Here is a 22,287-nt window from a genome sequence, read left to right as displayed (position 1 = left end):
CGTTTTGAAATCGTTTTGAAAACCGCTAGTGGCTTGGTGGCTGTGTCTTCCTGTTTCTCGGGCATATAAAGGGCACCGGGCTAACGCCGTGCCCAGACGTCCAGGGCCAGCACTGGGGCCCGTGCAGGCTGTCGAGTGCTGCTAGGGGTGATGACCACCAATTCTGGGCATCTGGGGGAGCTGATGCCCCTGCACAGCTTTGCACCTGCCTCTGGTCTTCTCTGGTCCTTCCCTGTGACTCCTGTGCTTGGCTCCTGCTGCCTGCGACTGAAGTCCCCGACCACCCGTTCCGTCAGTCACCTATGAAAACAAATGCTGCTGAGATGGGAAGTGACCTGCCCAAGTTCACACAGTTGCCAAGCAGCCAGGCATGTGTACACGCTTTGGGGATTCCGGAGCCCATGCACTTCGAGCCTCACTGACCTTTTGAAAAGAAATATGTTTCAATGAAACCACTTGGCTGCTGAGAATGCAAATCAGATGACTGGTTGCAGGAGTCAGGCATCTTTTCCCTGCTTGGTGCACATGCACACCACGTACTCACGTGGACCAGTGGGCGCGTGGGTCTGTCACGCGAACCTCTTTGTGGACACACTGTACAGAAGCCAGCCTGGCCATCTGCACCTCGGAGTTCTGGTTAAAAGGAGAAATCCATTTGTCCAGCATCAATCAAAAGAATCCCTCAAACTCAGGCAGAATGGACTCAATTTTTAATTGAGTTCAAGTCAGATAATTACTCAGCTGCCCATAAAACTCATTTTAACTTATTAAATGGAGCTTCCAAAATAGCATTGCTATGGAGTGTGGCCAAATGCATGGGCAATTTGTCTAAAGAAAAAGTGCTTTGGGCTGAAAACTGGATCCTTTCTTACCCAGCAGCCGAAGGACTCCGGCAAGTAACTCAACCTCTCTGAATGGTAGTTTCCGTGGCTTTCAGTGACTGTATTATTTATATCTGCCCCCTGGCAGTGTTGAGGATATAAATGAGATGTTTATGTAAACTATGGCTTGGCACAGAGAAGGTGCTCAATAAGTGGCATAAGGATATAAGAAGGATTCCCCTCAGGATGGATTCCCAGAACTGCCAAGGGAAACAGCACGCAACAGTCTTACGAATTCTTGATTTCATTTCCAACTTTATTTTCCCCCTAAAAGCTTGCACCAAATTTCACAGCTATTGGCAATTTACAAAAGCACCCATTTTGTAAATAATTTTCACCAGATCCTTACCGACTGGCATGGGTCACTGAGCAGTGGCATGTAAGATGGCAGAAATGAGGGTCGTATGGCAGGTAAAATGCAGTGATTCATGAACTGATGAAGGATTCACACGGGTCACATTCAACCACAGTGCTGGGCGCAGGGGTCATGGTCAAAACATTCTGCCTTCAGTGATGGGTGCCCAGAGGACTCCCGTGCTTCTGTGGTCAGATCCAGAGTTCTAAAATTTGCAAGGGACTTGTGGGCTCGATCCAACATCCACTCAGTGCAAGAGGGACTGAAGCTGAGGTCTGTGCACAGAGAAGGAAGAAAGCTAAGTATCAGAAAGACAGAATGCCATCAGGGAGAGAACATGGCAGGTGGACGAGTGGGCTTTGTTGGAATTCCCTGAGCACAGTGCTTCAGAGGAACAAGAGACAGAAACAGAGGAACATGCGATGAATTCTGCAGTCACAGTCACATAAGTTCTTTCTCTTCTAGAATGGAGAGGATGACCTTTCATCTGTCCATTGAGAGCTGGGCACAGGAAATGATTTATGACAGAACTCCCTGGCATTTGTGGATTTCTGAAGCCTGTCCTGCTTTATTTCATGATCCAAGTCGTGCACAGAAGAGATTTTGAGAACTTGGGAGCCAGACAGGTCTGCGTTCAAAGTCGAGCTCCATTGTGTATGATCCATGTGTCCTGGCTGCTCTGCCTTAGTCTCTCGTTCTCAGACTCTTCATTCAGCCTGTTTTGCTCCCTCCCATTGTGTGGCTGTAGGCATTGGAGTTAGCCACCCTTAGCTCGGGGAGCTCCGAGAGCAATCCAAGAATCAGCCTCCTTCCTGTCCTCTGCCAGTTTACACATTGGGAGAAAACCATTATAGGTGCCCAGACCCTCGTTGGTACAAGTGAGAACAATACCCAAGTTCTGTAGCACCTGCTGGCTTGCACATGTCCAAGGACCTACTGAAGGTGCTGGTCATTCCATGCTTTGGAGATATGAATAGTGCACACCAGCTTGCACCTGCTCCAAGTGAATACATCTGCGTGATGTCCTTGGGCCACCTGTTAATCCCATCAAGAGCAAAAGTACCTACCTAATGTAATTTATTTGGCAACCTCTCAGCGAGAGATGCCAAGACTCCCAGAACATTAAGTGTATTAATGTCCCCCCTTGGAGGAGATGTTCGCTTTTAACCAATGTTAAATTCTTCGGCAGCAAGTTCTGGCCAGGAAACCTGTCCCTGCTGTGGGGGAGAAGGATCCAAGTGTTCAGCTAAGCGGCACCTCATGAATAATTTTAATTTCTTCTAAAAGGGAAAAACAGTAGAATTCAGTCGCTGTCGGTGCTTGGTGACTGAACAGCAAGCTTCTTCGAACCAATTGTTCTGACCCAGCAGGGGAGCTCGCCCTTGCCCTGAAAGGATGGTATGAGATGATTTATGACCGCGGACCATACACCTTCTTGGCTTTGGAAACAAGGCTGGTGGCGGGAGAAGATCGGGAAAGGATGGTCTGACTGCAAACTTCTAATTAATGTATGTTTTATTTATGCTTATGAAACCTGAAATATTAATGGAGGCAAGAATGCATAATTGATATGCCCCCTAGAAAATGTGCGTTATGGTGCGCAGACAGGAAGCCCCAAGTGTCCTTCTGTCAAAGAGGTGAGAAGTCTCCGGCTGCCACTTGCAGTTCTGGAGCGCTTCGTGTTTCTGGAAGTCTAGAAATCTCCGTGCACCCTGGCAGCTGGTATCAGAACGATGTTCTTTTTAGTGTCTTGTCTCTTGGACGAGTGTACCATTCCACATTTCTTAGGAGGAAGAGAGAGGAGCCAAAGAGATCTTGTATTGATGGAGTCCTTAACACATGACAAGCATTTTTCCAGTGTTCTCATTTATCATCGTGATAATACCAACCCTCTTTTAAATCCTATTTTATGGGACAAGGATGCAGAAAGGTGAAGTGACGTGCCTAAGGTCACACGATGAGTGAGTGGCAAAGCTAGAGTTCCAAACATATTCCTCCCAATGCCACAGTGATCATTGCCATGGGCAAGACCCCCTAGTGAGTGCTCAAAATAGTGGGGGGTCTGAGGGTGACTCCTGGCCCATCATTTCCAAGAAGTAGGTTGCAAGCAAGCCACCCATCCACTCTGTGACTCTGTTTCCTTACCTGTAAAACAGGGATAACCACAGTCCTTGCATCGCAGAATTATTATGGGATTGAGTAATACCTATAAAACCTGAGGACCTGGCACGTAATAAGCACATGATAAACTTTAGGTATTACTATTATTACGACTACAGAAACGGGTCAGAGAGATAATGGGACGCCAGATGTTATAAGAAATTAGGTTTTCGCGCTGAGTGAATCAGGGCAACATTGCAAGGTTTTAAGCCAAGGAAATATCATAAGAAAAACGTGATCTGACTTAGGTTTTGAACGGTTTGCTCGAGCTGTTGTGCTGAGTACAGATTGTGGAGGGAAGAAGGCTGCCAGGAAGCCTTTGGGGAGGCTTTTGAGGAATCCAGGTGAGGGATGCTGGCGGGTGAGAACATGGTATGAGCAGTGGAAATGGAGAAAAGGCGTGGATTCTGACTGTGCTTTGGAAGCAGAGCCCAACAGGATGAACTCGTGGACCGTTATGTGGGGTGTGAATGAAGGCGAAATCAAAGATGAACCCAAACACTTGGGAAGGGGCGACTGCCCTCAGACGGGAAGGATACAGTGGAGCAGGTGTGTGGAGGCCCATCTGGGGGCTTCCTTGTATTTGAAGTACCTGCCAGACCCCCCAGGGGAGATGCCCAGTGGCCAGTTCTGTACATGGGTCTGGGAAAGGCATATTGTCCAATTCTCTGCTTTTTGTTCCTGGCTGCAGTTTGTTCTCTCCTTATAAACACTTGGGAATGAAAGGGGAGAACATAAAAATGCACCAGCCTTTTGCAAAGACTATTATATAATGTCCTAGGACTCCCTGAAAAATGTATCTAATGAAAAGGCAGAAGGTGGTGGTGGTGATGGTGACAGAATATTGGCAATCAGCTCAGACAAAGAAAGTAACAAGAAAGAGAAAAGCAAGGAAGGAACCAAGGAAGAGAGGGTTGGAAGGAGGGAGATAAACACCAGTTTTAGACATTCAAATGGCAAAGTGATTCTTTGTCTTAAGGAAAAGTCAGCTTCCAGAGGGAGGGAGAGGGTGTTGAAATGATAGCCGAATGAATGCACGGGTTTGTCTGTTTCTCAAAACCCAGGCAGGGGCTGATCAAGGAGTGAATGCTATCAGAACTCCCAGAAGCTTCATTAGAGTTGAGTTCCGGTGTCTGCCCTGTGGATAACACCATGCCCAGGGTCCTCCCGGAGGCTTGAAAATGCATAGGAGCTCCCAATGGAAAGACACAGTGAGAAAAGGATGGAGAAGTTAGCCTCTCTTCTGTGGGGTCGTATCCATGGGCTCAGCCACAAGGCTGGCACATAATCTGCTTTGCCTTATTAATCACAATAACCCTATGATACGCATGTCAACCTGTTCCTGCTGATGAAGACAGAAAGGCTCAGAGCATCTGAGTGTCTTCTCGGCAGCTCATATAGCTCTAAGAAGGGGAGGTTGGATCAAAACCGGAGTATTCTTGCATGGTGTCAAACGGGCTCCCTTGAAGGGAACTTTGAGAATGCAGTGAAATACCCCGATAATCAAGGACCAGGACAGATAGGCGGAATATACATGGGCTTTCCTGAGAGCCTCTGAGGGACTGTGGAAAGGTTACAAGTGGACCTTGTGCCCAGCGCCAACTCGGGGACCCACAGTGCTCACCCTGAGCAACATTCCTACAAGGTTTCAGCTTCCGAACCGCCCCTCCCCCCGCCCCCGTGGGGCCCCTCCATCCTAGATGGTGAGCTCTGCCTTTAAAGTCAAGGATGGTGTCTGTTTTGTCACCAACGAGGTACTCCAGTGCTTGGAAAAGCCTAGAGTGTTGTAGGGAATAAATAAGATAAAGAGAAGTGGAGTGACTGAGTGAAACAAGATCCCAAATCACCGATTATTTCATTATATTCATTGTCATCATAATACCATGAAACCTTGACCTTATGTTTAACGCGGGATCCGTGTATCCGTGTTAATTGGACAACTGTTTTGTGTGGGGTTCTGTGTGGGGCTCTGTGTGGGCCAGTGGAGATTCCGTAATGAACCGTGCAAATCTGGCCTCTACCTTTGTGGAGCTCCCACTCCAGAGGGAGAGGAAGAGATCACAACGCTCCCTGCACAACTAGCTCTCCGGTGACTATTTAGGAGAGAGGAAGTGCTACAAAGGTGAAGTTCACGGTGGGAAGAGGGCCTTTCCCATAGAAAGATAGCCTGGTGTGCGGAGGTCGGGGAAGGCTGCTTCCACGTGAGGTGATGTTGGAGCTGAAATGAGGGAGAGAGAGAGAGAGAGAGAGAGAAGTGGGGAGGAAAGAGAGAGAGAGAGAATGAGAATTAAGGAACATCCAGCCTTGAAAAAAGCAGGAAATCCTGCTGTTTGCAACAACCAGATGACACCAGAAGGCATTATGCTAAGGGACACAAGCCAAGGACAGAAAGACAAATGCTGGGTGATTCCATTTCTGTTTCTAACATAGACTCCCAGAAGCAGAGAGTAGCATGGTGATTGTCTGGGGCAGAGGGGGAGGGGAAGTGGGGAATCTTTTTTTAAAGAAGGAGTAAAAGTTCTTTTAAAAATGTAGAAAGCAAGTCTTCTGGCCTGATGTTCTGGCCCTCAGATGCGGAACGGGATGAGCGGGGTAATTGCAGTGAGGGCTGATGTACAGGGCACCCAGACAGCGTTCGTTCATTCTGTCCCCTCCCCCACCCGCCCATTCTCATCAAATTCCCAGGTTGCACGGAGGCCACCTCCACTGCAGCACTGAATGGAAAGCCCTCCTTTTAGCCCTCCCCCAGCATCTCCTGTCCCCACCTTGAGCCACGTTACTTCCAGCAGGAGGGCCATGCTTTAGAGACGAGATGCGTGGGGCTTCCCTTCTGCGGCCAACTCTTTCCAGACTTCCACAGACAGGGATTAGCGGCAGTGTCCTAGCCACAGCATGGCTGTTTGACAATGGCAACTCTGTGCTGTCATTTGCTTTCACTGAGCAGACAGTAGCCTGTCACACTGCAGCTTTGGCCTAGGTGCATCCTGGAAACAAGGCCTCAGAGGGGTGGGACCTGGACCCCCACTCAACCTCTGTCGTCCCAGCTAGCTCCACTTTGCCGGAGGCTGTGGTCTCCGGCAGTAAGTCAATTTCCTGCACACCCTGGACTGACCACCGAGAGAGTCCAAGATCAGCATGGTGGACAGATATGTGCAGTGGCTCAGGGACTAGTCCCAGCTCAGATGTCTGGCTTTGAGTAAGCTATTTCCCACCTCCATGCCGCCATATTGGAAAATGGGGTTCCAAAGGAGCAGTGCTTGCTTCCTGGGGTTGTTGCAAGCGAAAGACGTGATGTTTATAAAGTGCATGGCTTGTACTTGGCACATGTCTGCCCTAATCTTTGAACATTTACTATCAGCTTGAGGTACATCTTTCTGGACAATCTTTCTCTTCCTTTACACAAACATGTACACGGTCGTGCGTGTTTCCTCCTCTTCTCATAAAAAACAATGACACATGTATTATATATTTATACATATATAATTATATATAACACATACATAATATATAACAAAGTTGTATATAATTATATATATTACATACAGAATTTATCATTCTGCAAATTATTTTTGTTTACTCAAAAATATCATGCCTCAGGCTCAGTCGGTTAAGTGTCCAGCTTCAGCTCAGGTCATGATCTCATGTTTCATGGGTTCAAGCCCCATGTCAGGCTCTGTGCTGACAGCTCAGAGCCTGGAGCCTACTTTGGATCGTTTCCCTCTCTCTCTGCCCCTCCCCTGCTCATGCTCTCTTTCTCTCTCAAAAATAAAATTTAAGAAACATTTTTTAAAAATTTAATAATAAAATAAAAATGTCATGCCTCTGTTTCCCCCAAGGACATCCTTGGTACCTATCCATGCTGGCACATAAAAATCTTCTTTGTTCTTATTAAGTGCTGCGTACTATTCCTTGAAGTGGATCTCCACAAGATGTGATGGACATTTAGGTTGTCCTGTGTTCTATTATAAATAATGTAGCTATCAGCCTCCTCACACACGCTTCTTCATGCATATGTGTGAGGATTTCTCTACCACAGGTCTTATTTCTAAAGAATGAGACATTGAATGTGACAAATTGAGACTGCCCTTCCCACATTTGATTATGGATCATATTTGTTTTTAGTGTATGAAAACCTGAATTGAATACAGTTGTGGTCAAAGTATCTTTTCTTGATTTTACTTCTCACTGTACTATGTATTCTTATCGCCAGCATGGTTTATATATTGTACTATAGAGGGGCGCCTGGGTGGTTCAGTCGGTTAAACGTCCGACTTCGGCTCAGGTCATGATCTCCCAGTCTGTGAGTTCAAGCCGCACGTCAGTCTCTGTGCTGACAGCTCGGAGCCTGGAGCTGCTTCCGATTCTGTGTCTCTCTCTCTCTCTCTCTGCCTCTCCCCCGCTCATGCTCTGTTTCTCGCTCACTAATAAGTAAACGTTAAAAAAAATTATATACTGAACTGTATAGCTCCTGTAGCGCAATACTGTGCAAATATTTCCCAATTATATTTTTTAACTACGTATCTTGAAGTAATTATAGATTCATAGGAAATGGGGAAGAGGGGGGGAAGTTCAGTGATGTTCGTCCTTCGTCCTTTTTTTCCCAGTAAGAACATCTAGCACAACAAAGAACTGGACATTGATAGAATCCCTGGAGCTTATTCAGATTTCGTGAGTTTTATATGCACTCGTGTGTGTGCATGCGCGTGTGTTTCTATACGTTTCTCATATGTGTGGATCCGTTTGACGGCCATCGGAAGGGAAACACGGGGCTGTTCCATCGCGAGGCTCCCTGGCCCCTTCTTCCTAGCCACACCCACCCCTCCCCCACACGATCCCCATCCCCTGCTCCCCTGGTCTTTCCTCTGATTTTGTTATTTCAAGAATCTTATATAAATGTAACCATACCATATATAGTCTTTTGAGACTGACTTTTTAAACTCAGGATAATTCCCTTGAAATCTATTCAGTGTGTTATTTGTATCAATAGGTTCCTCCTTTTTATTGCTGAATACTATTCTGTGGTACGGATGTACCAAAATCTGCTTAGTAATTCACTCACGGAAGGACACTGGGTTCTTTCCAGTTTGGGACTCATCGAAATAAAACTTTTTTGAGAGAGAGAAAGAGAGCTCTGTCAGCCCAGATGCAGAGCCCAATGCAGGGCTCAAACTCACAAACGGTGAGATCATGACCTGCGCCAAAGCTGGACACCTAACCGACTGAACCGCCCAGGCGCCCGTAAATAAAGCTTCTATGAACATTCTCGTGCAGGCTGTTGTATGTTTTTCATTTCTCTGAAATAACTGCCCACAGGGCAGTTGCAGGATTATATGGCACGTGTGTATTTAGTTTCTAAGAAACTGCCAAACTGTTTTCCAGAGTGGCTGTACCCTATGACATTCCCACCAGCAATGTGGGACCGTCCACTTTCTCTGCATCCCTGCCAGCATTTGGTGTTGTCACTGTTTTTTATTTTGGCCATGCTGATGGCCTTGTAGTGAAATCTCATTATGGTTTTAATTTGCATTTCCCTCCTAGTTAATGACGGTGAGCATCTTTTCATGGGTATATCTGCCATCTGGATCTCTCCTCTGGTGAAATGGCTCTTACTGTCTTCTGCCCATTTCTTAATGGGACTGTTTGTTTCTTTACCACTGAGTTTGAGAGTTCTTAATAAAAGCTTCTCTTTCTAACATTCATTTTGAAATGCTGGATGTGCCAAAGCAGAATTCTGATCAGATGGACGTGGGGAAGGACCATCTTGAGCCTCCTTTGCAGAATTATCATGCCTCTCAGTGATGCATAGTTCAGCCTCAGAATTTCTCTTATATCCTACTTTAAATCAACAGGCCAGGTGGGTATGCCTTAAAAATATCTGATTTGAGAAAAAAAATTTTTAAACTACAATGACCAGAATTCTCTGAGTGCCAGCATACTGCTGAGTGATTATCCACGTAGTGACTAAGCAGTGAGTACCCCATCTGATCTCTTCTCTCTTCCATGCATGCCCACCTGATGTGCACTGAAAAGCTCTCATCTGTCTCCCTATTGTAAAAAAGAGAAAAGAAAAGTGAATATTATTTTTACATGTTGCCAAGAACTGAAATTTGTTATGGTCGAAGGCACAGGCTCTGAGTCAGACAACTTAGGGTCAAGCCCCAGCTTCACCAGGTAGTAGTGGTATTAGATCTACTCAGTGCAGTTGTTCATGTTGTGCACTGTGCATGTGCATACAGATGAAGAGGTGACTGAGGGCTGACTCCAGATTGCCCTGCATTCGCTAAACTATGCAGGCTGGCTTGTGGTTGGCTCCATATGGATTTAGGGGATGCTGCTTCTTCACAAAAAGGTGCTAATCTGAGCTATTTATATTAGTTATAAGGCCCCAAAAGGGGATTTTGTTCCAGTTCAAAAGGGGGTGCCTTTTTTGATTTGCACATAGGCTTTTAGAGGCTGACAGAGGCCCTATGCTGTGTTTCCTTGGGCAAGTTACTTAGCCTCTGTGGGCCTCAGTTTTCATACCTTTGAAATGTGGGTAACAATAGCACCTATCTCAAAGGATTGTTGGAAGGGGTAAGTGGGCTAATTCCTGTATAAAGCTGGGCAGAGCATGTGGTATGATAAACGTTCAATAAATCTGAAGCCGTTATTATTACTACTGCTTAACGATGCAGGTGGACCGACTCACCTGTGTGACCCAGTCTGCAAACCGACAGCTGGAAGATGAGACTTGAGTGCGTTCACCAATCGGGACAATACCGCTGTTTATTCACCTACAGAGCTTCTCATTCATAGCTGCAAAACGCTTCAAGGAGCACAATGCTCCCCTCATCTGGGGGCTGGGGAGACAGATCGCTGAGGAGAGGCTGGCACAGTGTCGTTGGTCCTGGAACCCAGCCAGCGTGGCTTTAACATTCTGGGTCGGACACCCACCCCAGGCTCTCTCCCGCTGGCCTGATGTGATTCTTCCACCAATGGTTTATTTTTTTGTTTCTCTATTTCTTGCAAGATAGAAGGTTTTCATTTCTTTTCCTTGCGAAAATCCCATCTGCGCACGGCCAGTCTTTTCTCTCCCGGAATAATAGTCTGAGTATCTGAAAAGGACTTGAGAGGCTGACTTGTCCATTTGTTTCCAAACTCCAGAGGGCAAAGGAATCATGTGCAGAGCATATTAAAAATACAGGTTCTTGGACCTCATCCCTAGAGATTCTGATTCAGCAAGCACTTGTGGAGAGGGGCCCAGGCAGTTTTCTTTTTAACCAGTACTTTCTGTTATTTCTAACGCTTAGCTGGATCAGTTAGCCCAGCCCCTCTAAAGCGCAGAGAGGGACACGGCCAGCTCAGGGTCACACGGCAACGCAAAGCTGAGCCAAGACTAGAGTACAACACTTCTCACTGGTGATGTTTCCTGGCAAGGATCTGCTCCTCATTGCTTTCTCTCTCCTCCACTATGTTTTCTTGACTTCCAAATGTCAAACAGCAAGTTCTTTTAGTGGCTTTGCCATTTATAAAGACCCACAAGTGAGCTTAGGGTCCTCAGTTGGATGCCCTTGGCTGGCCTTGGGTGCTTTAAAATCCTGCTCCACACACAGCCAACCCACAATATAATTTATAGGTTCAGGGTTGGGTCCTCAAAGGACCAAACTTCCCTGGATTCAACAGCAGGATATCCATCCTTTCCTAATTGGGGATTAGCTGAAGGAAGTTAGGGACGGAGGGGAGAGAGGAGAGGGAGGGGAGGGAAGGGCGAGAGAAAGGGAGGGAGGAGGGAAGAAGGAGGGAGAGGGGAGGTGGGAGGAAGGAAGGGAGGTGGGGAGGGGGTGGGAAAGGAGCGGGGAGGGAGAGGGAAGGGAAGGGAGGGAGAGGGAGGAGGGGAGGGAGGGAAGGGAAAGGAGGGTGGGAGAGGGGGAGGGAGGAGGGGAGGGGGAGGGAGGGAAGGAAGGGAAAGGAGAGGGAGGGAGGGAAGGGGGGTGGAGAGGGAGGGGAGAGAGGGGGTGAGGGAGGGAGGGGAAGGAGAGGGAGGCGAAGGGAGGGAAGGGGGGAGGGGAAGAAGGGCATGTGACATTCTATGCATGAACTATTAACTAAAGGTGGGCTGGTGTCTGTGCTCAGCCCTTGGTTGGGACCAACTTTGACAATGGGAACAAAGAGGAAAGCAATTAGTCTTTGTGAAGAAACTACAAAAACTTTCCCCAAGTCAGATCACACATTCATCTTGGAAAATGCCCGTGTGATGGCACGTGGATACAGACACCCTCGTGTGAACAAAAGCAAATGCACACCAAGCGTGCATACGTCCACACACGGGCAAGTGTGTGCCACGCACTAACAGGTACACGCGTGCACAGGCGCACACACACAGAACCACAGACGTAGTTACTGCATCCCGTATATGCACAAATATGCTCAAACGTACCGTATTGCACTGAGTGGTCCCCTCCATCGCTGCACTGTGCTGCACACCTTAAGGTGGAAACCACGTCTTAATCATCTCCGTAGCTCCAGGGCTCAGCGCAGGGACTGGAAAAGAAGAGACATTCAGCAAAATTTTGTGACACTTTACTGAACACAGGCTCACACACCGGAACCCGAGCTAAAACCATCCTCCCGTGAACATACGACTTGAATACAGGTGTGTGTGTTCTTTCAGAGATTTTTTTTTCACCAACTCGGCAGAAATCAGGCCTACCTGTGGATGTAAGTATCTAGGCAACCCGGCTGCCTCACTTGATCCTAGCTGAGTAGGCAGCAAGAGCTCTGAGGCTGGTGGCTGTGCGGGAGAAGTCTATCACAGCCTTTGGTCTGTGCCCAACATGGGGGTCTGTCCCTCCACTGAGGACTCCAATGCCCTCTCAGTCTGGTTTTCATCTACCATTACTGGGGACCTCCGTCGGATCCCCAAGCCCCTCCCAAGGTTTCCCACATACTGTTTCAGCCCTTTCTGGTCTGTACCTAGGATACGTTCAGTTTCCGTATCGGTTTCCCATGGCTCCTGTAATAAATGGCCACAAAGTGGGTGACTTGAAACAACAGAAAATTCATTCTCTGGCAGTTCTAGAGGTCAGACGTCCAAAAGCACGCTTGGGCAGGGTCACGCTTCCAGGCACTGGGGGGAAAGATCCGTCCTTTGCCTTTCCAGTTTCTGGTGACTGTCAGTGCCCCTCCTCCCTCTGCCTCACACTTATGAGGACACTAGTCATTGGATTTAGGGACCACCAGATAATCCAAGATAAGCCTAACTCAGTTACATTGACAAAACCTCTTTTCCCCAATAAGGTCAAATCCACAGGTTCGAGGCATTAGGACCTGGACAGACTCGGGAGAGGGGGGCACCATTCAGCCCACTGTGGTTCCTGCATTCGCTAAACTGGTACAATGATAGGAAAATCTCCTCCATTTCAACTTTTTGGACAAGACTTTTTCTGAAAAGACAGTGATCTAAGATTGTTTTTAAGAAAATGCGGAGTCGGTATTTTCATGCACTGGCTTGCGTCATTTAGGACCATCTTAGAAAATACCGATTGGTTGCTAAGCTATTCGTCCCAGAAATATTTTAGTATTAAAAAAGAATATACTTTCAAATCCACAACAGTCGGGAACAGAAAAGCGTGTGCTTGGGTAATCTTGTATCCTACTCTCCAGGACGGTCCACCAGCACAGCAGAGTGAGTGTACCCCATCTGTATCCAGAAGGAGCTGGTCCCTCCCTTGTCCAACAAGATGTGGCAGACCGCAATTTAGATACAGCTCTGCTTGCTGACTGCACCCCAGATGAGGCTTCTGCCATTATCCCTTCTCTGGTGAACGCTGTTGACCAGATACGGCAGGAGGAGCCACAAGTGAGTCCTGGAGGAATGCCACGCTGGATATTATGCTGTGGGTTTGACATGGCTTGAGGCAAGTGGGCACTTTCAAAGAATTGGTCCAGGGAGAGAGGGTAAAGGCTGGCAGTTGTTAGAATTCAGGAGGTACAGATGTGCCTTTGGAATTATAATCAGCTTCTAGCCACCACTCACCTGGGAGGAAGCGGCCGCCTGGCTATCCCTGACCATTGGCTGGAGGGGACTCTGGCCCAACGCACGCCATGTTGGGGGAGGCAGAGGAAAACCAACAGGGTTACCTGTGCCATGTGGAACCTCACCTCCACAGAGACTACAGAATCATCTGAGAAGAGGAAAGACAGAGTAGGAGGGAGAGAGAGAGAGAAGGAGAGAAAGGGGTTCCAAGACCCGCATCCCAGAGATTCTGGTCCAGTTGATCTGGTGTGACACCGAAAGCTCTATGTTAAACAAAACCTAAGTGGTTCGCTTGGTGAAGCGTCTCTTATTTTTTTTTTTTTAATTTGAATGTTTTTATTTATTTTTGAGAGAGAGACAGAGTGTGAGTGGGGGAGGAGCAGAGAGAGAGGGAGACACAGAATCTGAAGCAGGCTCCAGGCTCTGAGCTGTTAGCACCGAGCCCGACTCAAACTCACAAACCGGGAGATCATGACCTGAGCCCAAGGCGGAGCCACCCAGGCGCTCCAGCATCTGAGTCTTAATTTCAGCTCAGGTCATGATCTCAGGGTCATGAGATGGAGTCCCATGCCCAGCTCTGTGCTGACAGCATGGAGCCTGCTTGGGATTCCTCTCTGCCCCTCCCCTATTCTCTCTCTCAAAAGTAAATAAACTTTAAATAAGTAAATAAATAACCAAACAAAACCCCCAAAACCCTTCCCTGCTCGAGGAGCTTTGACCCACAGCCATGATCAGAAGCCACAGCCTCAAGGAAGTGACCTTGGTGCACAGACAAGAATTGTTGGTGCTCTGCCTTGTTTTCCCGTCACTCAAAGTTCTTGAGGGCGGGGGTCAAGTCTTATTCAGACTTGAACCCGTCGACTAGCACAGTGACTTTCATGTAACAAGAGTCAATACAGCGTGCTGAAACTGTAGATGTGAGGAACACGAGTTCCAGTGTGCTTGGCAATAATTCCCTGAGGGACCTGGCCACCTCCCAGCTTTGGTTCACAGAAAAGCACTAACAGCAGTGGTTACGGAGGAAGAATCTGGGTTGAGCAGCTTTGGTCAAACACCCACTCCTGCGGTCACCCTGTGACTTCAGACAAGCCACTTGACCTCTCCAAAGCCTCAGTTTCTCAGCTTTTAAATGGGAATAACAATGACACCTACCCACTTAGAGTTGTTGGGAGAAATACATGTGCATAGCCCGGTATAGAGCATCTTAGGAAGCACTGTGTAAATGTTGCTGTAGCTATTGTAATTATTACGAATTTGAATAAGTTAAATTATGTACATTCTCTCCATTATCCTTACAGGTGAGCAAAAACTCCTTGGAAGAATCAAGAGATTCTTGATCCTGGTCCCTCACCCCTGACCTTCTGGAAATACCAAATTGCTAATGGCTCCCCCACACTTGGGGTGCTCCTTGTTGCCCCTGGACTATGCATAACGCTGATCCCTCTGCTTGGAAAGTCCCCCTCCCCCTGTCTCCCCACATCTCATCCACCTTGCGATCTTCTACTTGGCTTTTAAATGGAAATTCAGGGGCGCCTGGGTGGCTCAGTCGGTTAAGCCTCCGACTTCAGCTCAGGTCATGATCTTGCAGTTCGTGGGTTCAAGCCCTGCATCAGGCTCTGTGCTGACAGCTCAGAGCCTGGAGCCTGCTTCAGATTCTATGTCTCCCATTCTCTCTCTCTGCCCCACCCCTGCTTGTGCTCTAGCGCTGTCTCTCAAAAATCAATAAAAAGTATTCTAAAAAATTTAAACGGCAATTCAGATGCCCCTTTCCTCCAGGAAGCTTTCCCTACTGGCTGGTTCCTTTTCCTCTTCTCCACAGAAGTAGTAATCCCCCCCCCCCTTTCTCAGAGATCTCCATTTCGTCTTGTGTCTTCAAACACACCACACTGTTAAAACGTACCATGTCTCATCTGTCTTCGTATCTAGCAGACACTAGATCTGTCTAGAATTTAGCAGAGGGTCTAGAATGTCATGTGCCAACCAAAACATATGGTGAATGGATAAGCAGTCCACACTAACACAGCTTCTGAATTAGTGGGTTTGGAATTCATGTACTTTTCCACGGGTGTATCAGGTGGTGCTGTGTAACAAACACCCCAAAAACTCGGTGCTTTAAGACCACAATTATTCACTCTCCCGCAAGTATCTGTAGGTAGGGTGAGAGTTTATTAAGCTCAGCTGAGCATCTCTGCTTCAAGCCTAGGTTCAGATGGGCTTGACTTAGGTCTACTCCAGACACATTGATTCTGAGCCCCAGTTAAAGGGCCAAGAGCTACCAAGGGGAAGCTTGTCTCATGGTGATGGCAAAGGTGCAAGAGGACAAGCCTGACCCCTAAAACTCATTTTAAGCCTCTCTGCTTATTTCATGACATCCACCTGCTACCACCTCATTGGCTGAGTCGGATGACCAAGCTTATGGTCAAGTGTGCGTTACGCTTCGTGATTCCAGGCAAGCTGCGCAGCCAGACTCAACGTTGATGGGTCCAGCATATTTTTCCCATGGAGGTGGGAGGGAGTGGGTATTTTGAACCATACGTCATTGATCTAACATGATAATGCTCAGTCTTGCTATAATTCATTTTGCTTATCAAATGTTTTAGTCTCCACTTAGAAACCTGCAGCATTTCCTTGTTCAAACAGCCTTCTTAATGAATACCTAATTATGACATTCTAAACTAACAAGGAATCAGGTTCTCCCCTTTCAGTTCCCATTATATCTTTCATTTGTGTGTATGTGTGTGTGTGTGTGCGTGAGAGAGAGAGAGAGAGAGAAATTATTAAGCATGCTGTATTGTAATTCTGTGTGTGTCTCTTTCTGGATGAGTGACATTACCCAGTGGTGTAACAGACACTTTCATTGGCTTACCTAACACCACTCTCACCTCCCTCTCCCCACTGCCCACCTTTACTATAAATGACAGAGGTTACAAAAATTTACCTCCTCAGCCTGCACTGCAACATGGGCCAGCCAGTCTGACGTTGCAGAATCAGCAAGGAAATCTTGGGAAAGTCTTTGCTCTCCTAATAAAAGGGGCTCTTGCCCTTCTCTCCGTCCTGTCTTGAATGTGGATGTGATGTGGCTAACAAGCACGGAGGAAATACACAGAGAATCATAAAACTTCTGGTGGATACCTCTGGATCACTGAGCCAACAACATCGGTAGCTGTCCATCTCAAGCCTTCACATTGGTGGGGTTTCCTGTTACATGTAGTCAAAGACACTCCTAACTGCTATTCTCTAGGACAGGGGTGGGCAAACTATAGCCTGTGGACTAAATCCAGCCCACCATTTATTTTAAGAATGTTTTTTAAATGTTTATTTTTGAGCATGAGCACGCACATAAGAGTTGGGGAGGGGCCGAGAGAGAGGGAGACAGGATCTGAAGCAGGCTCTGTGCTGGCCGTGCAGAACCCGATGCGGGGCACGAAGTCACGAACCATGAGATAATCACCTGAGCCAAAGTCAAACACTTAACCGACTGAGCCACCCAGGTGCCCCCCACGATTTATCTTTATAAATAACATTTTACTGGGACACAGCCATGCCTGAGTGTCTGCTGTCTACGGCTGCTATTCTGCTACAACGGCAGAGTTGAGCATTTGTAACAGAAATCATCTGGCCCACAAAGCCTAAAATATTTGCTCTCTAGCCATTACTGAAAAACTTTGCTAAATCTCTGCTCTTGGACAAAGGTTATAACTTACTTTTTTTTATATCCCTCAGTGTCAGTGCTGGTACACAATGCAATAATTATTTGATACAACAGTATTATTAGGTGTCATTATTGAGCACTAACTGTTTCCCAGGAGCTGAGCTAACCACGCGTAATTTATTATCTTACTTAATCTGCACAACATCTCAATTAGAGCTACTGCCTTTTCAACCTCTGCAAATGTGGAGACCACGGCTTAGAGTCACCAAACAACTAACCCAAGGTCATTAAACTCGTGAAGGGCAGAGCCAGCCCTCAAGTGTAGGTTTGGCAGACTTGGAAGACAACACTTAACAGTTGTCCAGCGGAGTATGACCGGAGGCTGTGTTTCATAGGTCAGTGAGACAGACTCCATTCCCTTATTGACGCCGCTCTGGTTTATGAATAGTCCTTTTTTCCAGGCAGACTTCATCCCTCATTGGAGAAAAGAACCTCTTGGCAAATTGAAAACAACAACTCTAAATCTCAGGAGCGGAAGGATTTTACAGCCACCAAATAAACAGAAGGTGTTGTAAGTCCGTCCGTGCCTATTAGCTGTGCCTCCGTCAGGACCTTCCAGCGGTCATTCTTTCCCTCTGCCTATACCAAGACATGCCCAGACAAAGAAAATTCTGCTTCCTGCCTGTCAACTCCCTTTGATTTTAAGATAGGTATCTTGCCTTCCCTTTTGTTACAAAAAAAAAAAAAAAAATCCCCCTTGCTCATTGGGAGTGCTCTCCCGGCATGACTTAGCAGAGCAACACAATGGAGAAGTGACACATCCCGTCCACTCCTCTCAGAGGCCTGCTGCCCAGATGCCCAAGGTGCTTGCACACAAATCACTCAAGCAGGGCGAAGAAAGAGCTGGGTGGGCACTTACCATACCAGAGTCTCTGCAAGAGCTCGATCGGAGGGTCTTGTAGAAGAGGAGGGACACTTTCAGACCAAGTTGGCTTAAACAGCACGGGGGGAAAACCCATGGTTTCCTCTCTGACTAAAAAGCGTTGAAGAAAATCAGCTTGAGGTTTACCTTGAACTGTAGTGCAGCGATGAACACATTTTAAGAGGAAAGGGAAGGAACACGCGCTGAGTAGATGCTTGGCATCTCGAGCGGTGTGCACTTTCACGCAATGATAAATAACACATGTTATGCACCGTGTGGTCTGGACATGTTGTGAGTGTGGTGCACATACTAACTCATTCAATTCTCATGCAACTTGCTATAGCAGGTACTACTGTTTATTGAGATGAGGAAAAATGGGGCATGGAGAGCACATCAGTTATCTTTTGCTGCTCAGAAACCGCCCCAAACCATGATGGCTTAAAACTCAAGCATTTATTTACCTCATGATTCTGATCTAAGCCAGCTCAGCTGATCTTAGCTGGACTCTCTCCTGCAACTTTGCTTGGCTGATGGCTGATCTGGATCAGGCTCATTTTTTTAATGTTTATTTATTTATTTTGAGAGAGAGAGAGAGAGAGCGCATGTGTAAGCATGCTCGGAGGCAGGGCAGAGAGAGGGAGAGAGAGGGTCCCAAGAAGACTGCGGTGCAGGGCTCAAACTCATGAACCATGAGACCAAGACCTGAGCCTAAAGCAGGAGTCACACGCTTGACCCACTGAGCCATGCAAGCACCCGTCACTCATTTTGATGTGAGTGGAGCTGGAAGGCTATTGGCCAGCAGACAAGGCACCCAACCCTATCGCACCATCCAGCCATCTGGCCTGAGCTCCCTCACGTGGTATCAGTGTCCCAGGGCAGCAAAGGGGGACAGGGACTTCCTAAGTCTCTGCTTGTATCACATTTGCTGTGGACCCATTAGCCAAAGCAAGTTCCATGGCTTATCCCAGAGACCCAGCAGAAGGGATTCCCGAACTGTGTGGAGAGAGAGAGAGAGAAGCCTAGGGCCATCACTGCCTCGGTCTGCCACACAGAGGCTATGCTGCTTAGCTAATATCTCACAGCTTGCAAGTGGTGGGGAAAGGATTTCAACCCAGATATTCTGCCTCCAGAACCTGCATTCTTATGCACCATGCTATCTGACAATACATACATGATTTCATTTAATTCTCCAAAAAAAAAAAAAAAAAAAAAAGTAAAGAGAGGGTTATTAGCAGCTCTTTTTTAGATTCTAAAAAACATGTGAACCTCAGTGAGGCTAAATGATCACAAAGATAGGAAATGGAGATACCTGACTCACTCTTCAAATCCGTCTCCCCTGCGCCGCACCAGTACCCACCTGTGCTTGGTGAATCAGCCTGTGTGAGCAAGCACCGAGCAGGGACCACTTTCAGAATATGTGTTTGGAAAGGAAGAGGGGACTCGTGTGGGGCTGTCAACAAAGGCTGAAGTCTTCCCCAGCCACTTTCCCAGCGATGGCCCCGAAGTTGTATTCCCATTCAGGAAATTAATTTCTGCCTGGCAGCGTGGTCGGTATTGTGGTATTCAAAGGAAATGAAAAAGACAAATTTTCAGCTCCCAGGATGCCTACAAAATGCACAGTTATGAAACAGCAGATGCCAAAACACAATGAAGTAGGTGGATATGGAGACAGATGGAGGCAATTATGGGCAACTGGAAGATGAGTGTGAACAGGGTTAACCAGGGAAGACTCCCCAGAGGAGGGGGGCTACAGGAAGAGTGGGATTTGGACTGGCTCAAAGAAAAGGAATAACCTTTCTCAGAATTACACCTTTTGGGCCACCTGGGTGGTTCAGTTGGTTAAGCGTCTGACTCTTGATTTCAGCTCAGGTCATGATCTCAGGGTCGTGAGACTGAGCCCCGCATCAGGCTCCACGTGGAGCATGGAGCCTGCTTGAGATTCTCTCCCTCTCTCTTTCAAAATAAAATAAAATCTTAAAAAAAAAAAAAAGAAATACACCTTTCTTAGAAAAATATAAGCATGGAATTCATAAAGGCTAGGTCTCTTTAACTTTGTGCAAGAGTACCCAACTCAAGCCAACTTAAGCCAAACAGACAGGCTTCCAAATTGAATATAAGAATACAGTACCCAGGATGGCCGTGCACCAGGAAGTAAGGGATTCATTGGAATCATGGACTCAAATGCCATTCCGGCACCCTCTGTCTCTCCTCCCTGCTTGGTTATTTCACAACAGACAAGCTTCCTTTGGTTCTTCTTCTACAAGGTGGAAGATGACTGCCCCTCCACTCAACTCCATCTTCCCAGCAGACTGAATCTGACTGGCCCAGACTGAGCCAACTGTCCACCCTTCGTACGATGAGCTTCTCCAAGGGATCTCAAACACCATGGCTGGAGACGCCAACTGGTGAGTTTGAGGGAAGTTCTCAGCAAAAGGACAATGGTTTCTGGGCTGGGCTAACAGCACAAAGTGTGTGTACTAAGAGTATATGTTAAAAGATCAAATGGCGGTAAGCCTAGCTGATTCTTGGAATTTTTGAAGGATGGCGGGGAGGAAGAGAGCTACTAGGTGCTATCGATGGAGGGCACTGAATTCTGGCCAGAGCACATGAGTCTGAGACTCATAAATAACCATGAACCTTGAGAGGGTTGTTACAGAAAGGCTTACAGTCACACAATTGAAAATGATATATTTCCATTGTAAAAGTAACACATATTCCTTATGGAAATTATGGCAAATAGAGAAAAGTGCAAGTTACTGTTTCCTTCCATTTTTACACCAACACACTGACACCAGCACACTGGCATCTGGCAATAGATGAGGGTCACTTTTGGAACCAAACAGTTTAAATATCCACAGTGGAAATCACCGCTTAAGTTCTGGGTCACGTTATAAAGCTGTATTATATCCTACTTGTATTTGCTTGACAGTATTGTTACTTGGGTTTTGGGGAACTAAAATTATGCAAATTTTCTTGACATAGCATAGTTCATCAGTATGTCCACATGTCATTTGGTATTTTCCAAAATTACACTATTTGATCTTCAGACTGTCCCATAATGTATTTACCCATTCTCCTAGGGTCAGACCATGAGAGCATCTCAACTTTTTGCTATTATAAATGGCTCTGTGATGAATATTCTATGGAAAACTTCATCCCCATTGATGATCAGTTCCTCAGCAGTGAAATTTTGCATCACAAGGTAAGAACATTGTTAAGTCTCTTGATACACATTGCACATGCATGCATATACCAGCCACGCGTGAAGATGCCTGTTTTGTTTCAGCCTGACCAGGACTGAGTATTAACAGAAGGTCAAAGGCAAACATGGGGTCCACTGGATTATTGCCCAAGCGTAATGGCACCAGGCTCCTTTAAAACGACTGCATCCATTTCACACCATGAGAGCCTTCCCACAGGGCCCAAATACTCAATACCCACTGGTGAGAACACTGTCTACCCATGACTGATCGCCTTGCTGACGCTTTTTTATTTTTACATTTTTTTCTTTTTTAAAAATTTTTTTAATACTTAACTTTTGCGAGAGAAAAAGCACGAGCAGGGGAGGGGCAGAGAGAGGGGGGAGACAGAGGATCGGAAGCAGGTTCCAGGCTCAGGCACAGAGCCTGTCACAGGGCTCGAACACACGAACCACGAGATCATGACCTGAGCTGAAGTCAGATGTTTAATCGACTAAGCCACCCAGGTGCCCCATTTTACGTTTTTATTTCTGACCAGTGCATTTTACTGACACATTGTCTTTAGTTATTAACAACCTCAGCTGAGTCTTTGTCCAGCCTAGACACTGGAGTCTTTCTTTGCTGTCTATCTCTGCCCTGACCCACCGTACGTTGATTTCATAGTTGGGTCACCAAAGGACAGTCTCTTTTCTAACATCCAGGTTAGTTACCAGGAGGGGAAAGGAAGCTATCTGGGGTTCATCACCAAGCTACCTGCAAATATGTGTTCCCACCTGAACCTCCGTGGGAAGTGGGCAAACAGGAAAACTGAAGCTCAGAGAGGGTAGGCAGTCTCCTAGTGGTTCAGAGCTTGTTAGTGGCCCTGCTGGAACTTGAACCTGACCCTGTTCTTTCTATATCACCTCCCGAGGGAGAGAGATTGGTTCCAGAGCCACCAGTTAAAACGCCAATATCATCAATGAGCCGTGACAAACAGGGCGACTTAGGTGAGAGGTATGTTCACAAGAAAGGAGACAGAGCTACGGAATCCAGAAGCCTTGTGAAGCAAAACTCACTGCCAGGGGAAGCCTGAATACTGCAGGAGAAAGTGAAATCAACACAC

At 46.9% G+C, this 22,287-nt stretch overlaps 1 long non-coding RNA gene across 1 annotated transcript in view; it reads right to left on the bottom strand.

Annotated features, from left to right (window-relative positions):
• Nucleotides 1-1,116: 1,116 nt before the first annotated feature.
• LOC128313617 (uncharacterized) overlaps nt 1,117-22,287 on the bottom strand; it is a 194,651-nt gene continuing 173,480 nt past the window's right edge. Inside the window, exons 3-4 of the long non-coding RNA XR_008294564.1 lie at nt 11,813-11,916; nt 1,117-1,511 (exon numbers count right to left, since the gene is read on the bottom strand). This is a non-coding gene — a long non-coding RNA (uncharacterized LOC128313617). The remainder of the gene's footprint in view (nt 1,512-11,812; nt 11,917-22,287) is intronic.

The sequence above is a fragment of the Acinonyx jubatus genome, chromosome E3, assembly GCF_027475565.1.
Source record: "Acinonyx jubatus isolate Ajub_Pintada_27869175 chromosome E3, VMU_Ajub_asm_v1.0, whole genome shotgun sequence".
Classification (NCBI taxonomy): Eukaryota; Metazoa; Chordata; class Mammalia; order Carnivora; family Felidae; genus Acinonyx; species Acinonyx jubatus.
Note: the sequence above shows the minus strand (reverse complement) of the source record. Positions and strands in the feature narration are given on the sequence as shown.